This window comes from Amblyraja radiata, chromosome 1 (assembly GCF_010909765.2).
Source record: "Amblyraja radiata isolate CabotCenter1 chromosome 1, sAmbRad1.1.pri, whole genome shotgun sequence".
NCBI lineage: Eukaryota > Metazoa > Chordata > Chondrichthyes > Rajiformes > Rajidae > Amblyraja > Amblyraja radiata.
In genome coordinates, this window is record NC_045956.1 from 132,215,665 (window position 1) to 132,239,398 (window position 23,734).

At 41.6% G+C, this 23,734-nt stretch overlaps 1 protein-coding gene and 1 long non-coding RNA gene across 2 annotated transcripts in view; one reads left to right on the top strand and one right to left on the bottom strand.

The window, feature by feature from the left end:
* The window catches only part of LOC116979483, a 38,659-nt gene that overhangs the window by 11,515 nt on the left and 3,410 nt on the right, over positions 1-23,734 (bottom strand). Inside the window, exon 2 of the long non-coding RNA XR_004413736.1 lies at positions 8,552-8,672. This is a non-coding gene — a long non-coding RNA (uncharacterized LOC116979483). The remainder of the gene's footprint in view (positions 1-8,551; positions 8,673-23,734) is intronic.
* The window catches only part of fgf10 (fibroblast growth factor 10), a 146,772-nt gene continuing 132,010 nt past the window's right edge, over positions 8,973-23,734 (top strand). Inside the window, exon 1 of the mRNA XM_033030990.1 lies at positions 8,973-9,156. The gene's annotated coding sequence lies outside the window, so the exon portion shown is untranslated. The remainder of the gene's footprint in view (positions 9,157-23,734) is intronic.

A 23,734-nucleotide genomic window follows, 5' to 3' on the forward strand; every position in this document is an offset into this window, starting at 1 on the left:
AGTCGTGACCTCCCCCTCTTCCATCTTGCAGAGACTGAGCCACGCCCACACTTCTGGGTTTTATAGTCCCTCCCCCCCTCCCAGCAGAAGGGGTGTGGCCTTCATGGCGTGATTGACAGGAGAGAGAATCTTAACATTTTCTAAACACTAATAACTCTTTTATTTTTCATCGATGGGAAAAATCCTCGGCACCTGATGAGCGGAGGGGGACTGAGTAAGATGGCCATAAATCACAGCCGTACATGGTAGCGTGTTTTCTAAAATCAATATAAAGCACAAACAGGAAGTGGTCAAGATTAGACTTTTAATTATATAGAAGGCAAGGCAACTTTAATTAGGCAAGGCAACTTTAATTAGGCAAGGCAACTTTAGCATTTCCAAACCAAAGGCAACACAGCTTTAGCATTTCCAAATCAATGGCAACACAGCTTTAGCATTTCCAAACCAAATGCAACACAGCTTTAGCATTTCCAAACTATATTTTCAAACCACAATAAGGGTACTGACAGGTCAGTAAAACCACTCACAGTTTAGTAGACATGTGTTCAGTGTTATTCACAGCTCAGACTGAGAGACATGACCCTCTCGCTCCCCCATCTTGCAGAGACTGACTGAGGCACTCAACACTTCCGGGTTTTAAAGTCCCTCCAGAAGGGGTGTGGCCTTCAGGAGAGAGAATCTCAACATTTTTTAAACACTAAAATACTCTTGTCCTGCGCAGCGGAGGGGGACTCTTAGTAAGATTACAGCTGTAAGTGGCAGCGTTTTTTCTAAAATCAATATACAGAACAACAGGAAGTGGTCAAGATCCGACTTTTAGTAATATAGATGAGAGGCATTGATAGGGTTGACAGTCAGAACGTTATTCCCACAATGGAAATATCAAATACTAAAGGGCATAGCATTAAGATGACAGGGGCAAAATTTAAAGGAGATGTCCAGGGAAAGTTTTTTACCCAGAAGGTGCATGAAACACGCAGAAGGGGGTGGTGACTGAGGCAGATCCGATTGTGACATTTAAGAGAATTGTGGATAGGTATATGGATATGCAGGGAATGGAGGGGAAAAGCTATGACAGGCAAATAAGAGTTGGGCTTGGCATCATGTTTGGCATAGAAATTGTGGGCCGAAGGGCCATTTCTTCCGCTGTACTGTTCTATGATTATAAGAACAAGGGCTGGGTTCCAAATTCACTAAGGGAGCTGTTTCAACTATAACAACATTTTACAAAATCATATGCCACAGGCAGAGTCTTGAAGGCAGTAAGCAGTTTATCAGAAAACCACAAACATGTTGTCCCACAGTTCCTATTCTTTCATATCACTGGCTATAAGATTAGGCTGTGTGCCAGTGAATTGCTAATAAACTGCCAGCTGTATGTAACAGGAATCCAAGCAACATGCCTTTTATCATTATATACAGTAAAGCATCGCTGCCCAAGTATCTTATTTGACTTATTTTTTATTAAAGGAGTTTTTAGATATACTGTTAAATGCACATTGCAAATATTTAATTATAACACAGTTTCTTATGTCAATGATTTTTTTTATTTTTGCATAGAACCAGTTATTTTATCTTTTTTCCTCCATTTTTCAATCGAGCAAGTACAAATGATATATGACTGAAAACTGGTCAGTGTGTGTTTATTCAATCAATTTTCAGCAGCGCAATAGACATTTTCTTTGTGAATCTACCATGAAGAAATGCAGAGGCACATGAGCCAAGTCCTTTCCTTTGTATGCCATGCCACTGCTGAGCAAGCAGTGGATAAACAGGTATGTCTGGACTAGAGATGGGGATAGGGCCAATGTCTGGAGGGAATCTCAGGAAAGAAAAAGTCCAGAGGTGAGAGTTGGCACTGGCTTTTTATGGATAAAAAGTGATGGTTGGTTTCTATGGTAATGGGGTTGGTTACAGGGAGGCTACTGGATCTTGACTCATTGATGGGCCCATTGATGGGCAGAAGGGTCTTGACCCAAAACATTGCCTGTCCATTCCTTCCACAGATGCTGTCTAACCTGTTGAGTTCTTCCAGCACTTTGTGTTCTGCTCAAGATTCCAGCGCCTGCAGTATCTTGTGTCTCCTTCGGGTCCTCTTCAGCAGTTTGCTTCATGGGATGGGGTAAGGCTGAGCTGGACATGGATTTCCATCTCTTGCAGGTAAGTGAGTGGTTGCTTCAGGGGAAATGTATGTATGCTGATTAACCACTTTCTCATAGAAACATAGCAAATAGGTACAGGAGGAGGCCATCCGGCTCTTCGAGCCAGCACCGCCATTCATTGTGATCATGGCTGATCGTCCCCTATCAAATATCAATCTACCAATGTTTTTTCCACATCGTTCTCAGAGGTTTCTCTGCTCCTCAACACCCTTTAGAACACTTTTCTTTGTTCTATATTGCCCCTCATCATTCTTCCAACAAAACACTTCACTTGACATTTTTCCAAATTAAACTAAATCTGCCACACGCTTGCCATTTCCATCAGCCTGTTTATATCCTGCTGCAAGTTCACAAAACTCAGTTCACAAAACTCAAGTGTTATCTTGTACCCCAATTCCAGGTCTTTCATGTTTTGTTTAGTTTAGTTTAGTTTAGTTTAGTTTAGTTTAGTTTAGTTTAGTTTAGTTTAGTTTAGTTTAGTTTAGTTTAGTTTAGTTTAGTTTAGAGATACAGCACAGAAACAGGCCCTTTGGCCCAGAGTCTGAGCCAACCAGCAATCCCCGTCACACTAGCACTTACTGGGGACAATTTGCAATTTATACCAAAGCCAATTAACCTACAAACCTGCACGTCTTTGGAGTGTAGGAGGAAACCAGAGCGCCCGGAGTAACCCAATGCAGTCACAAGGAGAACTTAAAAGTTCCATACAGGCAGTACCCATAGTCAGGATCAAACCCGGGCCTGTTTCCATGCTGTATCTCTAAACTAAACTAAACTAAGCCCAGGAACAGGCCCATCAGAACATAATGCCAAGACCAACTCTTATCTGCCCACGAATAATCCATATTTCTCATTCCCTGCATATCCATGTGCCTATCCAAAAGTCTCTTGAATGTCACCTTTTTATTGGTCTCCACCATCATCCCCAGCAGTGTGTTCCAGGCACCCACCAGCCTCTGTGTAAAAATGTGGCTCTGCTAAATCTCCTTTAAACTTTTCCCCTCACACCTTAAAGTTATGCCCACTCGGATGTGATATTTTCATCCTGAGAAAAAGGTTCTTATCCATGCCACTCATCATTTTATATCTTTATCAGGTCTCCCCGCAACCTCTGGCATTCTAGAGAAAATGATCCAAGTCTGTCCAACCTCATTTTGTAGCTAATCCAGTCATCATTGTAGTATACCTCCTCTGCACTCCTCCATGTCCTTCCTTAATGGGGCGACCAGAATTGCATGCAATTCTTGAAACACAGCCCAACCAAAGTTCAATAAAGCTGCATTTTGACTCTTATAAATACTTTACCCACTGGAATTCCTATCCTCTCTCCCAAATTATTCCATCTACTTGTCATCCAATTATCATCTCCACTTATCACCTTGCTTACTTATTAGATTCCAACATCGGCAGGCTCTTGTGACTCCAGTTATCGCCCACCAGCTTATGTACTTCTCCGGGGATTGTCATCTTGTCGTGGTGGAGAAGCTTGTGTGGACCTGAGATCCTGAGAGCGATGCCGACTGGAGCCATGCTCCTGGTAGGGCCACCCATGGTGGTAAGGTCAAGGGGGAGGTCTCTGACAAAGAGTAATCCAACCAAGACCTCAACCGGCGGAGGACGATGGCTGACCTTAGTGGAACGTCACAACGGCTGGGAAGGCAGATGAAGGCTGCAGCAGAAAAGGGTCTCCAGTCATCTTGGACTCCATGTCACTGGATCCAAACCCAGATCTGTTAAGGACCATGGGGTGGTTGCCTGTGCACCAGTCAATTAACATTAGCAAATTTGCAGATGACACAAAGCTGGGTGGCAGTGTGAACTGTGAGGAGGATGCTATGAGAATGCAAGGTGACTTGGATAGGTTGGGACAGTGGGCAGATGCAGTTAAATGTGGATAAATGTGAAGTTATCCACTTTGGTAGCAAAAACAGGAAGGCAAATTATTATCTAAATGGTGTCAAGTTGGGAAAATGGGAAGTACAACGGGATCTGGGGGTCCTTGTTCATCAGTCAATGAAAGTAAGCATGCAGGTACAGCAGGCAGTAAAGAAAGTGAATGGCATGTTGACCTTCATAACAAGAGTAGTTGAGTATAGGAGTAAAGAGGTCCTTCTGCAGTTGTACAGGGCCCTAGTGAGACCACACCTGGAATATTGTGTGGAGTTTTGGTCTCCAAATTTGAGCGGCTGGTCTTGTATACTCTGGAATTTAGAAGGATGTGAGGGGATCTTATTGAAACATAAGATTATTAAGGGTTTGAACACACTAGAGGCAGTAAACATGTTCCCGATGTTGGGGGAGTCCCGAACCAGGGGCCACAGTTTAAGAATAAGGGGTAAGCCATTTAGAACAGAGATGAGGAAACACTTTTCACCCAGAGAGTTGAGAGTCTGTGGAATTCTCTGCCTCAGAGGGCGGTGAAGGACAGTTCTCTGGATACTTTCAAGAGAGAGGTGGATAGGGCTCTTAAAGATAGAGGAGTCAAGGGATATGGGGAGAAGGCAGTAACGGGGTAATGATTGTGGATGATCACATTGAATGGCAGTGCAGTGCTACTCCTGCACCTTTTGTCTATTGTCTCCCCACGTTAAACAAAGTTATGCACAGGCGTCCTCCATATAGCACCCTTGAAGGGTGAAGGAAAACACCAAATGCAAACCTCCACTGCCCTGTGGCTATTACCTTATTCAGGGAAGGCGAAGACTGGATCCGGCAGAATATGCGGAGGAGACTGCCATTTGGTGGTCCAATGGGTAGGAAGGTGGACCCAGCAAAGCGCAATTAGGGCACAATGTTCACATAGAACACTGGTGGCCATCCACTGCATCCTGACCTATCGCCAGCTGTCTAGACTATGTCTAGGCCTGGACGAGAGAATAAGGCTGACGATTTGCGCAACTCTCCCTCACTTTAATCCAAGTCAAGCACAAGTCAACACTTCAGGACCCATACCGCCCAACTGGGTGAAGCAGGATCACCACAGGAGTGCATGCAGCAGGGAAGAAGCGCACCGCAGAGGCTCTGAGGAAACGTGCCATGCTCAAGGCTCGAGCCACTTAATCTTCTACTGCAGCACCCACCCAACTGTGTCCCATATGCGGGCGAGCCTTCAGGGCCCGGATCGGTCTCACCAGTCACCTCCAGACCCACAAACAAAAACACTGACGTCATGGTCTTCTTCGACTACGAAGGACGAACACAACAACCAGCCTATGTTGTTATCTCCATTCATCACTTTTTCACATAACCCTATCTACCCCTTTTTTTCCCTCTCTTCTCTATCTGTCTCTATTTATTACCCACCAGCCACTGCCTCCCAACTCCACCCCACCTGGCTCCATCTGCCCTTCACCTGCCTCCTCACTTTACTTTCTAGATACACCGTGGAAACAGGCTCTTCAATTGGAACAATTTACAATTTACAGAATCCAATTAACCTACAGACCTTTGGAATGTGGGAGGAAACCAGAGCACCCAAAGAAAACTGACACATTCACAGGGAGAACATACAAACTTGTACAGACAGCACCCATAGTCAGGAACGAACCGGGTATCTGGTGCTATAAGGCAACAACTGTACTGCTGCACCATTGTGCCACCACTGTAGCTCCACCCATCACCTTCTAACCCAGTGCCTCACCACTTCCTCTCATCCATTTATAGGAAGCATTTCCCATTTTAGGGCAGCACGGTGAGATACTGCCTTATAGAGCCAGAGACCTGGGTTCAATCCTGACTATGGATGCTTATCTGTACAAAGTTTGTACGTTATCACCGACACCTGCGTGGGTTTTCTCTGAGATTTTCGATTTTTTTCCACACTGCAAAGACGTACATAGTTTAACTGATAGAGGAATTAAGGGACGATAGATACGACAGCTGTGTACCAACCTCACTAATTAGTCCCAAACTCTGACACACGAGTTACTGTCCCTTCCTCACACTGCACAACCAAAGAGGTTTGTGTCAATATTGTCAATCCAGGTTCCACTTCAAAATACAACAGCCAGCCATTACATTGGATATCGTCACTAACAGCATAACGTCACAATCATGGCAACGAAAGGTTTGGGCATTTCTTTGCATTTTATGATCTCAGATTTACCAGGTAAACAAACATGGACCTCAAATACTAGGATAGAAATTCAAAGACATCAGGAATGGCAGATTTTTGAATCTAGAGCAAAGCAGAAACTCAGCGGGTCAGGCAGCATCTCTAGAAAACATGAACTAGTGATATATTGGGTTGGGACCTTTCTTCAGTTGGAAACATACTGCCAGGGGTTGTGGAAAGGAGCAACCTACATCTGGGAGTGGTGGTGGTGGAGGCACATACAACAGTGGCATTTCAGTGACTTCAGGATGGGTACATGGATATCCATGGATATGGATTATATGCAGGCAGATAAGAGTATGGCTTGACAATATTTTTAGCATTGGCATTGTGGGCTAAAGTACCTGTTTCTGTGTTCTACTGCTCTATGTTGAGACTGATAGTAGTAAGGGAGAGAAAGCTGGAAAAGAAAGATGGAGGTGGGCCAAAGCCTGGTAAGTGATAGGTGGATACAGGCGAGGGAGGGTTTTGACTGGCAGATGGGTGGAGTAAGTGACAAAGAGATGAAAAGGGGACGAATGGTGTCAGATAAGTAGAGGAGTGAAATGTAAAGCCAAAGATAGGAATGGGACAAGAGGGGGAGAGAAAAAAGAGGGATAAAGGGAAATGATAGACTCAGGAGATGAGTGAAGGAGGTGAAAGAAGCAGAGTAACTGTGAGAATGGGAGATAGTAGGAGAAATGGGTGCACAATAGGGCTGTACAGGGAAGAGAGGGAGGAGGTAGAGTGTATTGTGTGAGAAGGAACTGCTGATGCTGATTTAAACTAAAGATAGGCACAAAAAGCTGGAGTAACTCAGCAGGACAGGCAGCATCTCTGGAGAGAAGGAATGGGTGGCGTTTCAGGTCGAGATTCTTCTTAAGGGACTCAACCCGAAACGTCACCCATTCCTTCTCTCCAGAGGTGTTGCCTGTCCCTCTAAGTTACTCCAGATATTTGTGTCTATCTTAGGTAGAGGATATTACTTGAAATAGAAGAATTGAACCTTCATATAGTTGGGTTATAAGCTACCCAAGCAGAATATGAGGTGCTGTTCCATCAGTTTGTGTGTAGCAATGGAGAAGGACAATTGATAATGGGCAATGGAGAATGCCAAGGACAGAAAGGTTTGTATAGAAATGGGAATGTGAGTTTAAATGGTTTACGACTGGGAGAGGTAGCAGGCCTTGGCGGATAGAGAGTAAGTGTTCAGCAAAACAATCGCCTAGTCCACGCTTGGTCTCGCCAATGTAAAGGAGATCACATCGGGAGCACCAAGTGCAGTAGACGAGGTTTAAGGAGGTGCATATGAATTCCTCTCTCACCTGGCAAGGCTGCTAGGGTTCATGAGAGGATGTGAGGCATGAGGTGCAAGGACAGGTGATGCAGTTGCAGAGGAAAGTACCTAGGGAGGGGGTGGGTTGGGTGGGAAGGGATGAATGAACCAAGGGAGTATTCTCTGTGGAAAGCAGAAATGGGTGGGGATGGGGAAATGGGAAGTTCATTGAATGTGGTGCAAATGTTGGAGAATGATGTGTTGGATGAGGAAGCTGGTGGGCTGACAAGTGAGCGGAACTCTCAGATGCTTTCAGATGCTTTAATTTCTGGGGATGTAGTCACTGGACTTGAACAATTAGGTCAAAAGCCCTCTCAATATTCGGAGGTTTTCTTGACGTGAAATTACCATGTCACGAACAAACAACTGATAAAGCGAGTGCCAAAGACATACTGCTACAATAACTCTCAGTTAAATTAAATTTCTACTAACAATTAAAATGTAAAGGAATGAAATACCTCAACTGTAATACCGCAAGAGTAATGGTAATAGGAATAATAATTATCATTTATTTCTGTACTTAAAATGCTTATAAATTGAAAGAAGATGTATTGTGATGAGTGTAGTTCCTAATTACACTGTATGCGCAGAAATTTCGCAGATTTCAGTTCGTTTCAATCAGGGTGATCAAAAATATGTTTTTCTCATGACGGAAATGAATTGGTGCAACTTGGATATTTGCATTCATCTAAATATCTATCCCAACCATAAAGTTGCTGTTCATAAATATCAGCTATTGGCCTCACCGTTATTTTCATAGCAAGTTATAATCCCAATAACTAGAATAGTTTTCAAATTGTGCAAATACTTAAAATCATTCTGGATAAAAAATAAACTTCTGACAATTCCAAAATAAAGGGGATTTGCTTGCTCAGTTTATAACTATAAAGTATCACTTTATACCATCTGTCAGTATAATCATTTATTTAAAGATTAATGTATTTGTTTTTTTTATCCTACCTGTAAAGGAACATCACAGCATAGTTCAAAGGACTGCATTTTGCCCTACGGCAATTACATTTAACTCGCATGTAAGAGTTTCTTCTGTTGCCTTGGCTGCTAATGTAATGGGTGTAGAGCTCTGAAACAAAAACAGTCAGATATGGTTCAAATACCAGGAGAAAATAAAGGCAGGAACTAAACTGCAGTAACAGCAGCAGAATGGCTCTTCACAGTACAGGGCTGACAAGTTGACATATCTTATGCTTCAGTTAAGAGGGCAAGTTGGAAAGTCTTGGAGGAGGAGCATCAATTTTACCCTCACCCCACCCCCACCTCACACCACAAATGAAATACTGTAATACAAGAGTCAATTTGAAGACTTCAGTTGAACATTGGTTGCTGTACTAACACCAATCTTTTTAACACAATTTGTGCACTAAGGCACTCTTCAGCTATGGTGAGATTATTTAACTGCAGCAAGCTGGAGAGGTGCAGTTCACTGAGGTTGTTAACTGTGGAGACACCAACCTGCTGCCAAGTAGGATTTGCTGTTCTGTGATACTAATGAGTTCCAGATTGAGAGACTAGACTGCTGTGATCTCCCTTAACCACTACACTGCAGGGTGAGTATGCTTCTGTTTTTATCTCAAAAAGATGTAGAGAATATTTTAAAATGCCAAGGTGTTAACAGACCTAACCAAGATTCATTAAATGGTGTGGCATTTATAAATTGTATCTTTATCCTTGCTGCTTTTACATCAAAAATAATTGTAATGCTCAAATATAATTGAATTAAGTTATAGTGAATAACCAAAAAATAAGATAACATCAAATGCTGATGACAATAAAATTGACACTCGACCCAAATTAATTAATAGCGACAGATCTGCGATTTTTCTTTGCCACATACAAGTGTTTTTACTTTAATTGAGTAGATTCAGCTAAGTTGATGACAGTCACATTTCTCAATCTGCAAACTGAATGAGGAAAAGTGAATATATTTTTTAAATTATTTGTTGTATTTCCTACTGTGGCATTTCCTAAACTGCGTTACCTCTCACTTACAAATGATTAAAATAAACTTTTTTTTTCTAGATACCACTTCACACTAAATCATGCAGATTAACTGCATGAAAGGTTCATTTGCACACCTGACAGTAATGGCATTAAAGGACTTCTTAGTTCATTTTGCCTCACACATTATCCTCAATTGTATTTATTCTTCAGTGCTCTCTATGGACACGCAAACCACATGAGACATGGTAAAGCCCTTTGGAATTCCATTCATTATTGTCACAAGGCATAGCTTTCATCTGATTTAATGTTCCATCAAACATGATTGTTCAATAGGTGAACACTTTCAATGGAAGAAAAAGCTAATGGTTTTATGGTTTTAAAGAGCTCTTCTGTTAGCCAGAAAAAAAAATGTTAGCGCAGCAGAAGACTAACGATAATGTTTATGTGCAGTTATAATCAGAAAGGTTAGGAATTGGCCCATTGAACTGGTTTAATAGAGGGAAACAGTTCTGGAAAATAGGCAAAATCATAGTTGAAATTGAATTACAACCAAAACCCATTCTGCTAATTGAAGTTACAGTGATTGGTGATATTTTTCATTGTTCAATTTTCCATATAAGTAGAATAGTATCTGCAATCATTTGTCTTATGGTCATCATAGTCACAGGAAATATATTTTGCTGAATATAACAAGCTTATATAACAATACATTTTTGTGCTTCAGTTTGAGAAAGATTGCTGCATGAATAAAATACAACCAAAGTCCTCAATAGTTCAAATTCTTTCGAACTTGCTTTAGATCTATGAAGCATGGTAGCGTTACGTAATACACTTTGGAAGCATTTACTCAAAATAAGGCAGTCTATTACCTCATATATCTGATTATCAAAGATTCAGATCAGTGTCTTTGGTCAAATAATCTTTGGTCGAGTGACATCATTAATAACTGAAAGTCCTTTATTCTCAGTGTATGGGCATTGAAGTGAATGTGTTTAAAGCTCTGCCAATTTGAAGCATGAATTAATTCAAGCTACATTTCAAACTACAGCTGGTTAAATTGACGCTTTGTAATTTAGCACCTCTGTTATTAGTATAGGGAGAAAGGAGATGAGTTAGAAGTTTTTTTTGTGTGTGCAACTTTAATCATTCATGCTAGGCAGCAATTTATTTAATTCTATAGTTTTTTGGGAGGATTAATTTCTAGACCTATTCCCTCCCCCATGAAATTTAGTTTCTGAGTTTGTAGGTTGTTAAATGGTTATATATTGCAGGCAACATATAAAGGTAGTCATGCACTAAATACCTTCCCATCAACTTATATTAAACTACCTTTGATGTAATACAAGTGAAATTGATTTCATTGATTAATGTTTTGTGCCTAGATCAATCACTCTTTCCAGTAAGTATCAAAACTTGATTCAGGCATTGATATGAAATAACAGTATTTATCAAGGTATGGGATTATAAATTATTTGAAAGCTTTATTTGGTCACATTTATGTTTCATAGGGCACAGAGAAGAGCTTTTAGAATTTTAGAACTGTGCTTTTGTATTACTATATAATAAGGTAATATTATCTGATAAAATAAACCATTTTGTCAAGCTTTTCCCTCGTGTTTTTAATCCTCACATAATGGATAATCAATAAGGAACTAAATGATCTGTTAAAAGCAGATTTGGCAATTTGTGGGATTTGCACACGTATCCAGTAGTAATGAGGGTTCATGTGCTTGACAGAGTACATTTTCTCCAATAATGAGAAATGTCAAAATTAATTGTTGGTTCAATATTTTTTCCAGCTGAATCTATGATATTAAGTTTACATTACAGATGGTTTATTTAATTATCCCATAAATGATAGAAGCTTTACTCAGAAAAAAAACCAATTGAAAAGTTCCCTCAACTGCTAAGTATATTACCTGAGTACTGTGTCTCTGTCTCACAGTGAGTTGTAAGTCTGTGGAATTTTCTGCCTCAGAGGGCGGTGGAAGCCGATTCTCTGGATACTTTCAAGAGAGAACTAGATAGGGCTCTTAAAGATCGCAGAGTCAGGGGATATGGGGAGAAGGCAGGAATGGGGTACTGATTGTGGAACATCAGCAATGATCACATTGAATGGTGGTGCTGGCTCGAAGGGCCGAATGGCCTAATCCTGCACTTATTGTCAATTGTCAATTGTCTATTGTGTCATACACTGGATAGAAAGCACAAGTTTGATCCCTGTTCTATGCATTGTTGACAAACACCACCATCTTTGGACTTGCTAAAAGAAGCCATGGCTCACACTATTAATCATTGTCCAGTATATTTTGTTAAAAAATGATTTATAGAGATTTTGTGTAAAAAAACAGTGAAAAGCTTAGTTGTTGTCTCGTGATATTGCTGTTTTTGGACGTTAATGGCCACAGGCACATATTTGGACATAAAATACAGAAACAATTTGCTCTGTTGGTAAAAAGACATACTAATGAGTAACTAAGACTAAGATTATTCTGTTCCACCACGATTGGAATTGAAACATAGAAACATAGAAAATAGGTGCAGGAGTAGGCCATTCGGCCCTTCGAGCCATTCAATATGATCATGGCTGATCATCCAACTCAGTATCCTGTACCGGCCTTCTCTCCATACCCCCTGATCCCTTTAGCCACAAGGGCCACATCTAACTCCCTCTTAAATATAGCCAATGAACTGGCCTCAACTACCTTCTGTGGCAGAGAATTCCACAGTGTGGAGAAATGTACAAAGTCAAATACGAGTTACTTGTTCCTCATCCTGAGGTACTTCTTAATTATCAACTAAATATAACTTTCCTTCTGTGAATTCCTTTTCTTTTTTCAAACATTATCATATAGGAACGATTTCACTTGATAGTTAGGACACCAGCTTTCATTGCAGGTATTTCTCCACTGAAGCACAGATTTTGTTTTGTTTTCGGTGAGAGGGGCAAGACGTACTTAGAACTTGATGGCTAACTTTTTCTCTCAGAGGGTGGCGGGTATATGGAACGTGTTGCAGAGGAGGTAGTCAATGCAGATACTACAACAGCATTTAATAGACACCTGGACAGGTACATGGGTAGGAAAGACATGGGCCAAATGCAGGGAAATGGATGAGTGGGACCGAAGAGACTGAATGTATCAGGAAACAAAGGACTGAGTCGGCGAAGATCTTTCTATCTGTCATTTTGATCCATGTCCATAAATACCAATTGTATTCTATCTTTAAACCCCTCGATCATCCTTTCATAACAAACTCTTCAGCTTTCTTTTGAATATACTGACATTGTACATCTCCTCTACCTTCAGACAAAGTTCCGTACATTCAGTAGCAAAGTACAAAATGCTGGAGTAACTCATCGGATCAGGCAGCAATTATTGAGGAAATGAACAGGCGACGTTTCTGGTCCTGATGCAAATGTCATCTATTAATTCCCACCACAGATGCTGCCTGACCTGCTGAGTTTCTCCAGTACTTTGCAAGATTCCAGAATCTGCAGTTCCTTTTACCCTCACACATTCATTATCTGTGTGATATAGTGATTTCTAAATTCTTTATTCACTTTCACTCATCTGAGCTTGAAGAATGCATTTTGTTTAGTGTAAGTTAATTCAGTTGGTTAGTTCTGATTCTTGCATGGTTAACTGTTATGCGGATCAAGAATATATATATGGGCAAAGTCAGTATTTGAAGGTGAATTACAGGTTAGTTCTCTTTATGAAGAATCAAGAAAATCATACAACTCAAGCGAAAATAAGCTTGCCTATCCCTTTCATACGCTGGCTGGGTAGTATATATCTGCAAGATTTTCCCGATTTTATTGCGGAACTGGTCTTTCACTTTGTAATTCTACCCTTCTATTCTGCACCTGTGTTGCTAGCTTTAAAGACATCTTTAATTAATCAATCATTGAATTTTTTATCATGTTAACAGTCACATTACATGAACAGAGATATGTGTACCTCACCCTAGAATTCAGAATTAGTTTTCAATGGTATTGCGCTCAGATCAAAACCTACCTTTGGAGTCTGTTATCAGCACCTTTAAAAGTCTGAGTTTGATTACCTATTTTAGATCTTTCATCAGGAAAAAAGTACTTTGAGGCTGATGTGCTGTAATAAAAGCATGCCTGAGAATGTGCAGAACATGTGTTTGTTCTACCATCTGAAAAAGTGGAGTGTTGTAGAGCAGAGGTCAGGTAGCAAACATGCAACACTCTTACCTTAGGTTTTACTGAGAATATTCTGCTGTTGAAATACAGCCATTAAAATGCATCTATTAAAGAAAATGGGTGGCAGGATATGGACTGGGGTTCATTCATTTTCTTCCAATAAAGTAATGTAAATTATAAAAGATAATATGGTCTCATTTACTGTTTCATTCCACCTGCCGCCTGAGTTTTTATATTTTTTTTAGCTTAAGTATTCTCTGCACTGATCTCGCTGTCCTCCATGTCCTTCTTGGTTGATAGATAGATTCTTGATTAGTACAGGTATCAGATGTTATGGGGAGAAGGCAGGAGAATGGGGTTAGGAGGAAGAGATAGATCAGCCACGATTGAATGGCAGAGTAGTCTTGATGGGCTGAATGGCCTAATTCTGCTCATAATTCCTTATGACCTTATGACCTTCTCTTTGGTGAAAACAGATGCATTGTACTTGTTTAGTACCTTGCCTTCATCTCCTGACTCCAAGCACTAATTCCCTTCTTTGTCCTTGAGTGGTCCTACCTTCTCCCTGGTTACCCTCTTGCTTTTAATGTAGTTACAAAAATCCTTGAGATTTTCTTTAACCCAACCCATCGAAGGCATTCCGTGGCCCCTTTTGGCACTTCCAATTACCCACCAGCTCTTTCTCTCTTACTCTATATTCCTCAAAGGCCCTGTCTGATTCCAGCCTCTTGAAACTTGCATGGCCTTTATTTTTCATTTTGACCCAATTTACAACTACTTTGCCCTTACATTGCCATCCTTATCTCTCCCTTTTCAAAATAATGTTAAAACTTATGGAGTTGTGAGCACTATCCCCCAAATCCCCTTCCATTGAAATACCACTCACTTGGACCGGCTTATTTCCAAACATGGTTAGGTATGTTCTCTTCTTGGGTCGGACTATCCAAATACTCTATAAAGAAACTCTCTTGCATACACCTCACAAATTCTTCCCCATCTAAGACAAACTTGAGATATAAGGATGGAGTTAAAGGGAAAGAGAGTATAAGAAAAGTTAAGAAAGACACCAGAAATAATGGGGCAGAAAGCTCAGGAAGGAATAGGAGAGTATGGCCAAGTGAAATAGTAATCGACGTGAAGGGCGAGGGGAGTATTGGATTAAAAGTATAATATATGGATGCACAAAGTATAAGAAATAAAGTGGATCATCTTGAAGCTCAGATAGAAATTGTCAAGTATGATGTTATGGGAATTACAGAGGACATGGCTGCAAGAGGGCCAGGACTGGAAACTGAATATTCAAGGGTATACGTCCTATTGAAAAGACAGACATGTAGGCAGAGAGGGTGGGGTAGCTCTGTTGGTGAGGAATGAAATTCAGTCCCTTGCGAGGGGTGACATAGAATCAGGAGATGTAGAGTAGGTATGGATAGAACTGAGGAATTGTAAGGGTAAAAAGAACCTAATTGGAGTTATCTACAGGCTACCAAACAGTAGCCTGTGTATAGGGTGCAAAGGTAATGCTATGGTTGTTATGGGAGATTTCAACATGCAGGTAGACTGGGAAAATCAGGTTGGTACTGGACCCCAAGAAAGGGAGTATGTGGAGTGCCTCCGAGATGGATTCTTAGAGCAGCTTGTACTGGAGCCTACCAGGGAGAAGGCAATTCTGGATTAAGTGTTGTGTAATGAACCAGATTTGATAAGGGAACTCGAGGTAAAGGAGCCATTAGTGGTGGGGAAGATCCTGGAGTCAATCATAAAAGATGAAATAGCGGTACATTTGGATAGCAGTAACAGGATAGGTCTGAGTCAGCATGTATTTACGAAGGATAAATCATGCTTGACTTATCTTCTGGAATTTTCTGAGGATGTAACTAGGAAAATGGACAAGGGAGAGCCAGTGGATGTAGTGTACCTGGACTTTCAGAAAGTCTTTGATAAGGTCCCATATAGGAGATTAGTGGGCAAAATTAGAGCACATGGTATTGGGGGCAGGGTACTGACATGGATAGAAAATTGGTGGGCAGACAGGAAACAAAGAGTAGGGTCCCTTTCAGGATGGCAGACAGTGGCTATTGGTGTACTGCAAGGCTCGGTGCTGGGACTGCAGCTATTTACAATATACATCAATAATTTTGATGAAGGGATTCTAAGTAACATTAGCAAATTTGCAGATGACACAAAGCTGGGTGATAGTGTGAAGTGTGAGGAAGATGTTATGAGGATGCAGGGTGACTGGACGGGTTGGGTGAGTGGGCAGATGCAGTTTAATGTGGATAAATGTGAGGTTATCCACTGATGGCAAAAACAGGAAGGCAGATTATTATCTGAATGGTGGGAGTTGGGAAAAGAGGAAGTACAATGAGATCTGGGGGGTCTTTGTTCATCAGTCACTGAAAGTAAGCATGCAGGTACAGCAGGCAGTGAAGAAAGCGAATGGCATGTTGGCCTTCATCACAAGAGGAGTTGAGTATAGGAGCAAAGAGGTCCTTCTGCAGTTGTACAGGGCCCTAGTGAGACCACACCTGGAGTATTGTGTGCAGTTTTGGTCTCCAAATTTGAGGAAGGACACTCTTGCTGTTGAGCTAATGCAGCATAAGTTAACCATATAACCATATAACAATTACAGCACGGAAACAGGCCATCTCGGCCCTACAAGTCCGTGCCGAACAACTTTTTTCCCTTAGTCCCAACTGCCTGCACTCATACCATAACCCTCCATTCCCTTCTCATCCATATGCCTATCCAATTTATTTTTAAATGGTACCAACGAACCTGCCGCCACCACTTCCACTGGAAGCTCATTCCACACCGCTACCACTCTCTGAGTAAAGAAGTTCCCCCTCATGTTACCCCTAAACTTCTGTCCCTTAATTCTGAAGTCATGTCCTCTTGTTCACAAGGTTAATTCCCAGGATGGCGCGACTGTCATAAGTTGACAGAATGGAGCGGCTGTGCTTGTATACTCTGGAATTTAGAAGGATGAGAGGCTATCTTATTGAAACATATAAGATTATTAAGGGATTGGGCACGCTAGAGGCAGGAAACATGTTCGGAGATGAGGAAAAACTTTTTCACCCAGAGAGTTGTGAATCTGTGGAATTCTCTGCCTCAGAAGACAGTGGAGGCCAATTCTCTGGATTATTTCAAAAGAGTGTTAGATAGAGCTCTTAAAGATAGTGGAGTCAGGGGATGTGGTGAGAAGGCAGGAACAGGGTACTGATTGTAGATGATGAGCCATGATCACATTAAATGGTGGTTCTGGCTCAAGGGGCCGAATGGCCTACTCCTGCACCTATTGTCTATTGTCTATTGAATAGTAAGCTTAAATTATCAGGATAATTTCAGGAACCTTGTCAAATTTCCAGTATTGAGACATGAAAGTAATAAGACTGTGGAAAAACAAATAACTATGATTAATTTTGTATTGATTCCCAAATAAAGAACAGTTGATTGACTTGTTTGGTGATTTTAATCATTCTCCAACCACAGTTATTCAGAAACAATGAGTTCAGTCTGTGAGAAGGGAACTCATGCTCTCATCTCTCTTACTCCCCTTAGTTTACACTTTTGCCGTCAGCTGATCATTGATGAAAAATTGTGAAGACATCTTTGACTAAAGCACTGTGTTATGTCATGTTGACATGGGGAACAGAAATTGAAATTTTTTTTTTAAAAGACTGCAGATGATTCAATTCCAAAATTAAAAAATGAACATTATGCAAATACTCAGTAGGTCAGGCTGCGACTTTGGAAAGAGAAACAGCATTTCTGATTCGTGACCTACCTGTATCATCAGAAATGATGTACTTTAAATATTTCTTTTTACACATATTCATTCCAATTAATGAATTTCTTGTAAGTTTGGTAATGAGAAAAAGTGAGAAACAAATGCAAAATTGCCAGAAATAGGAACATTTATTGAGACAACTTGGAGTTAGAATTTCAGTTTTGAATTCTGATATGAAACTGTCCTTTCATTTCAATGAGCATATTAAATAATCAAGGACGCTCTCTGTTGACACAATTCATAATGCATCCTCAAACCCCTCAGATGTGTAACTTGAGAGGCTTTCGTGAGTAAAAATGGGAAAAAATTAAACCCAAATCTGATTGGTACCAGTTTGCATTTGTTTGCTTTTATAAGATTGAATAGAAGTTTTAAGTATTGTTATTTTATTTCATTTCTAGTCTCTTCTTTTTTTCTTCCATTGGTATATTTGATAGTTTCAAAGTTCTGACAAGATTAACAGATACTGGAGAAAACCAATATAACAGTAAAGTATAACAATGAAAACTTGAAATGAAAACATGGGAGTCATTAGGAAATGCTAACAGATGGAATCATAGGGAAACACTATTTGCCTTCTTTGATTCCCATATGCTGCTTACCAGAGGTTTATGCCTGGTCACTACTTTGTAATTTAACATTCTAACATTCCCAGCATTGTTGAAATAAAACTCAACCAACTTGTGATTCATTTCCAGCTCCATGGGACTGTGGCTGTGAATGTCTCGGCATCTCTTTTATTCACTCCCTTGACTACTGTAAAAAGTCTAGAAAGCATACTGTCATGTTGCATCACAGCTTGGTCTGGAAACAGCTCTGCCAAAAACCACAAGAAATTGTACAGAGTTGTAGATGTAGCCTGGTCCATCACATAGACCGGATTCACCACTGCTGACTCTGTCCATGCTTCGCGCTACCTTAGAAAAGCAGCCAACTTAATCAAATACCTGTCCCATCCCTGGTCGTTCCTTCTTCTCCCTGCTCCCATACGGCAACAGATACAAAAGCTTGAAAATGTGCACCACCAGGCACAGGAACAGCTTATTCTTCTCTGTAATCGGGCATCTGAATTGTCCTTCCATACTAGAGTACTGCCCGGTTCACCTCTACCCCATTGCAGACATTGGATTTTGTTGTGCTACAATGCTGAGAACTGTATTCTACATTCTGCATCTTCCCCTTTGCTCTGCCTACTGTACTTGAGTTTGACTTGATTGTGTTTATGTATGGTATATCTGAACTGATTAGATATCATGCAAAAACAAAGCTCCTTACTATACCTGGGTACACATGGCAATAATAAACCTAAACCTAATTTAACTATCGACAAGGACACTTTATTCATGAAGTAGTTCATAGAGCCTATTGTCATCCTTGCAATTGAATTCTCATAAACAGCTTTTCATTAGAACTTAATACACACCCAGTTCTGAAACAGTGAAACATTAGTTATATGGAACAGTTCATATGAGTTGTTAACACTAAACTAAATATTATTCTCCGAGGATCAATGCCAAATTTGTTGCATTCTATAAATAGTGAAACCAAACAGTCTGATCCTCCTGATCTGGTACTAACTGGTTGCAGTTCTCCATTGATCTGTTGTTGAGTGATGGTCTTCTTGCTCAGCAAAGTTGCTGGTAAATCTTTCCATATCACCATATATATTTAAGTCAAACAAGATTCATGAGTGCATTTTGCAAAATGGTGTCTGTTTCCCTAATGTCAAATAGAAAGATGAGGGGGTCCTCATTGAAACTGACCGAATAGTGAATGACCTGGATAGAATGAATGTGGAGAGGAGGTTTCCACTAGTGGAAGAGTCTAGGACCACAACCCATACCTTCAGAGTAAAAAGATGTACCTTTAGAGAGGAGATGAGGAATTTCTTTAGTCAGAGGGGCTAAAGAAATCCGTGGAATTCATTGCCCCAGATGGCTGTGGAGCCCAAGTCAATGGATATCTTCAAGGCAGAGATTGACAGATTCTTGATTAGTAAAGGTGTCGGGGGTTATGGGGAAAAAAGGTAAGAGAATGGGGTTGAGAGGGAAAGATAGATTAGCCATGATTGAATGGTGGAGTAGAATGAATGGGCTGAATGGCCTAATTCTGCCCAAGAATCTATGAACTTAAGAACCTAGCCCAAAGCTAATAATGGCCTGTTTCCTTAATCTTCATTACATTTTTGCATATCTTTCATTCACATTCTATATTTCACGTTTCCCACTCCCCTGACTCTCAGTTTGAAGGTTTCAACCCGAAACGTCAGCTATTCCTTTTCTCCAGAGATGCTGTCTTACCCGTTGAATTACTCCAGCTTTTTTGTGGCTATCTTTGGTTTAAACCAGCGGGTCGGGTACTTTTCGACGCCGCTGTTTCGGCACCGCTGTTTTTGATTGTCCCCCGTTTAATATAAATGTAGGTTTCTGTTGTCCCCTATAAATTGTGTCATGAATTTTCCTATACCCAAAATAAAAATAACCAGCCGGGAACTGATTTAATTCATCTAAATTTTAATCTTAATTCATCTAAATATATAACAATAAGTATATAACAATAATAAACCTGACGCTAAACCAGTAGAATGCATTTCGAGACTTTGTAATAATTTACTGTCTACTTTGTTAATGATTGCACTTTAAAAATGATTTGATTTTACCCTCAAACTTCTGCTCTCTACCTGGTTGTAGTGGTTTTGGGTGTGTTCAAACGGCGGCGCCGAAACAGCGGTGCCGAAACGGCGGCGCCGAAACAGCGATGCCGAAACCAGCATCTGCATTTCCTTCCTGCACATCAAATATAGCCTCATTGTTTTCCAACAGAGGGAAGTGAAAATTATGTTAGTTTATTACCTATCCCTAGTTTCCCCTTACATCACTATTTATTTCATTGTGTTAGGTTTAGGTTTATTATGTGTTATCCAGTCAGATCAGATAATGTTATATATACTTAAATACAATTAAGTTAAAGTTAAGTACAATTGGTAGAACAAAGGGAAGGACAAAAAATGCAGAATTTAGTTCTCTGCATTGTAGAGCAACAGTTCCGTAGACAAAGTTCAATGTCCAAAATAAAATAAAGGTGGGGCAGTACTCTAGTTTATGGAAGGACCATTCAGAAGCTTGATAATAGAGGGGAAGAAGCAATTCCTAAGTCTGGTGGTGCATGCTTTCAAGCTTCTGTATCTTCTGCCTGACAAGAGCAGGGGGAGAAGCAAGTCTTTGATTATGTTAGCTGCTTTCCGAAGCATCGTGAAATGTAGATGGGGTGGGAAGTTTGGACTGTGTTGGATGGGGCCATATTTAGAACTCTCTGAAATTTCTTACGCTCTTGGGCAGAGTTGTTCCCAAAGCAAGCTATGATGCAACTAGACAATATGCTTTCTATAGCGCATCTGTAGAAATTTATAAGACTCATTGGAGACATGCCAAATATCCTCCATCTCCCAAGGAAAGTAGATGCATGGTGTGCCTTCTTGGCTATTACTTCAATATGGTTAGTCCATGGCAAATTGTTGGTAATATTAATGCCAAGGAACGTGAAACCCACAACCATTTCCTCTTTGGCACCATTGATGCTGATTGGAGCATGTACTCCACTACACTTCCTGAAGTAGCTCAAGTGTTCAAGTTCAAATTAGTTTATTGTCATGTGTCCCTGATAGGACAATGGAATTCATGCTTAGCTTCAGCACAACAAAACATAGTGGGCATTGACTACAAACAGATCAGTGTGTCCATATACCATTATATAAATATATATACACAAGAATAAATAAACTGATAAAGTGCAAATAACAGATTTTAATGGTCAGAGTTTTGTCCGAGCCAAGTTTAATAGCCTGATGGCTGTGGGGAAGTAGCTATTCCTGAACCTGGTCATTGCAGTCTTCAGGCTCCTGTACCTTCTACCTGAAGGTAGCAGGGAGATGAGTGTGTGGCCAGGATGGTGTGGGTCCTTGATGATACTGCTAGCCTTTTTGAGGCAGCGACTGCGATAGATCCCCTCGATGGAAGGGAGGTCAGAGCCGATGATGGACTGGGCAGTGTTTACTACTTTTTGTAGTCTTTTCCTCTCCAGGGCGCTCAAGTTGCTGAGCCAAGTCACGATGCAACCGGTCAGCATGCTCTCTACTGTGCACCTGTAGAAATTAGAGAGAGTCCTCCTTGACAAACCGACTCTCTGTAATCATCTCAGGAAGTAGAGGCGCTGATGTGCTTTCTTAATAATTGCACCAGTGTTCTCGGACCAGGAAAGATCTTCAGAGATGTGCACGCCCAGGAATTTGAAGTTCTTGACCCTTTCAACCCATCGACCCATTGATATATGGTTTCCCATCCTACTCCTTCCAAAGTCCACAATCAGTTCCTTGGTTTTGCTGGTGTTGAGGGCCAGGTTATTGTGCTGGCGCCATATGGACAGTTGCTCGATCTCTCTTCTATACTCTGACTCATCCCCATCAGTGATACGTCCCACAACAGTGGTGTCATCAGCGAACGTGATGATGGAGTTTGCACTATGACCGGCTACGCCGTCATGAGTATAGAGTGAGTACAGCAGGGGGCTGAGCACGCAGCCTTGAGGTGCTCCCGTGCTGATTGTTATCGAGTCTGACACATTTCCACCAATACGAACAGACTGTGGTCTGAGAGTGAGGAAGTCGAGGATCCAATTGCAGAGGGATGCGCAGAGACCCAGTTCTGCGAGTTTGGCAACCAACTTGGAGGGGATAATTGTATTAAATGCTGAGCTGTAATCAATGAATAACAGCCTGACATATGAGTTTTTGTTGTCCAAGTGGTCCAAAGCGGAGTGGAGGGCCAGCGAGATCGCATCCACCGTTGATCTGTTGTGGCGGTAAGCGAACTGCAGTGGGTCCAGGTTTTTGTTGAGATAGGAGTTGATTTGCGTCATGATCAACCTCTCAAAGCACTTCATCACCACAGGCGTTAGTGCTACTGGTCGATAGTCATTGAGGCGCGTCACCTTACTCTTCTTGGGCACTGGTATAATTGATGCCCTTCAAGAAACAGGTGGGGACCTCAGACCTCAGAAGTGAGAGGTTAAAAATGTCCTTAAAAACTGCAGCCAGTTGGTCCACACAGGTTTTTAGAACACGACCGGGTATACCATCAGGTCCAGGCGCTTTTCGAGGGTTCACCCCTCTGAAGGATTTTCTGACATCGGCCTCTGTGACTGAGACTGAAACACCATCACAGCGAATGGGGGCTCGGGAAGACACATCAGTGTTCTCCCTATCAAAGCGTGCGTTAAACGCATTGAGCTCATCAGGGACCTACCTCCTGATTTTGCCTTGTAGGAGGTGATTGCATTCAGGCCCCACCACAGCTTCCGAACATCTGTCTCATCCTCCAGTTTGGAGCAGGTCCCTTTTGTCCTCTTTGATGGCCTTACCAAGGTGTATCTGGACTTCTTGTAGAGCACTGTATCATCAGACATGAATGCCCGGTGTCTAGTTTTCAGAAGAATGCGGATCTCAAAGTTCATCCAAGGCTTCTGATTGGGAAACACTCTGAAGGTTTTTGTAGGGATGCAGACCTCCACACATTTCTCAATGAAGTCTGTAACAACTGTGGCATACTCGTTCAAGTCCGTTGCTGAGTCCTTGAACATTGCCCATTCTACAGACTCCAATCAGTCCTGGAGTTGTTCTTCTGCCCCCCTGCCACCCCCCCCCCCCCCCCCCCCCCCCCCCCCCCGACCAACTCTGTACTGTCCTTACCTCTGAGGGTGCGCTCTTCAATTCCTGCCTGTAGGCAGGAAGAAGCAGCACCGCGATATGGTCAGATTTACCGAAGTGAGGGTGGGGGATAGAACGATAGGCATTCTTGATGGTGGTGTAGCAGTGGTCGAGTGTGTTAGGTCCTCTGCTGCAGCAGGAGACAAGTTGGTGGAAGTTAGGGAGTGATTTCTTTAGGTTTGCCTTATTGAAGTCCCCAACAATGGTACTAAATGCCTCGGGGTAAGACGTCTGGTGTTTGTTGACCACGGCGTGCAGCTCCTCCAGTGCCAGACGGATGTCTGCCTGGGGTGGGATGTATACCGCGGCCAGGATGATGGAGGTGAATTCCCTCGGAAGGTAGAAGGGACGGCACTTCACCGCCAGATGTTCCAGGTGTGGAGAGCAGGAGTTGGACAGGACTGCCACGTCTGAGCACTACGCAGAGTTGACCATGAAGCAGACGCCCCCTCCTCTCCC